The following is an 876-nucleotide window of genomic DNA, read 5'->3' as shown; positions in this document are numbered from 1 at the left end:
GGCGCGGGCGGGGCGCCAGGCGGCCCCGGCGCGGGCGCGCGAGGCGGGGCCTGCGCGGGGGCGGACGCAGAGAGCGACTGACGTGCAGGCCGACCAATGGATGTGCCCGTGCGCTGTCCGCCCCGCCCCTACCGGCCAGACAATGGGGGAAGACTGGGCCCCCGGGCTCGGCCGGGCTCGCGAAAGTACTCCCGCCGAGCATGCGCCGCGGCGCGGGGCCTGCCGGGACTTGTAGTCCACGAGCCTGGCCTCCTCCGTGGGCGGCTGGGGACGAGCTTTAGAGGGGGCCGGCGGGTGTTCCCGAACTTGGAAGAGGACTTTTCCGTCCTCCAACGAGGAGCAGCGAGCTTATTCAGGTTCTGAGGCAGACCTGTCCCGAAAGCCGGGAGGGTTCCGACTGGTCCAACTCCCAGACTCTTCAGCCTCAGTTTCCCCGTCTACGACACGGTTCAGTGACTGCCGAGTTATATTATAGTTTCCCGGACACCAGTTTGTTCCCTGTGTGCCATTTCGCCCTGGCTGCGTGGTCAGTCGGGAATGCCCGCCTCGGCCCTAAGCCCCTGGGCAACTCCTGCGCATCCCGCAGGGTCCAGCACAGGCGGTTCTGTGTAGCGGCACGGGATGCTGCGGCGCCGTCGGCTACGACACGGGCAGTAAGAGGCCCTTTCTCAGGAAGTGGCATTTGGGACGATCTTGAGATTGGATCTGGGCCGCTCCAAGATGGGGGAAGGGCCACCCCTGCACCCCTGCCCGGGAGCCGCATATAAACAAAGCTGCGCCCGCCTCCAGCGACCATGGGGCCTGTCCCCACCCACCTCCCAGGCTGCCCTTTCTCCTCTGGAGGATGGCCTCAAGGCTGAACCTCTTCTTCCAAGG

This window comes from Meles meles, chromosome 18 (assembly GCF_922984935.1).
Source record: "Meles meles chromosome 18, mMelMel3.1 paternal haplotype, whole genome shotgun sequence".
NCBI lineage: Eukaryota > Metazoa > Chordata > Mammalia > Carnivora > Mustelidae > Meles > Meles meles.
The sequence above is the reverse complement of the archived record's forward strand: the minus strand, read 5'-3'. Positions refer to the sequence as shown.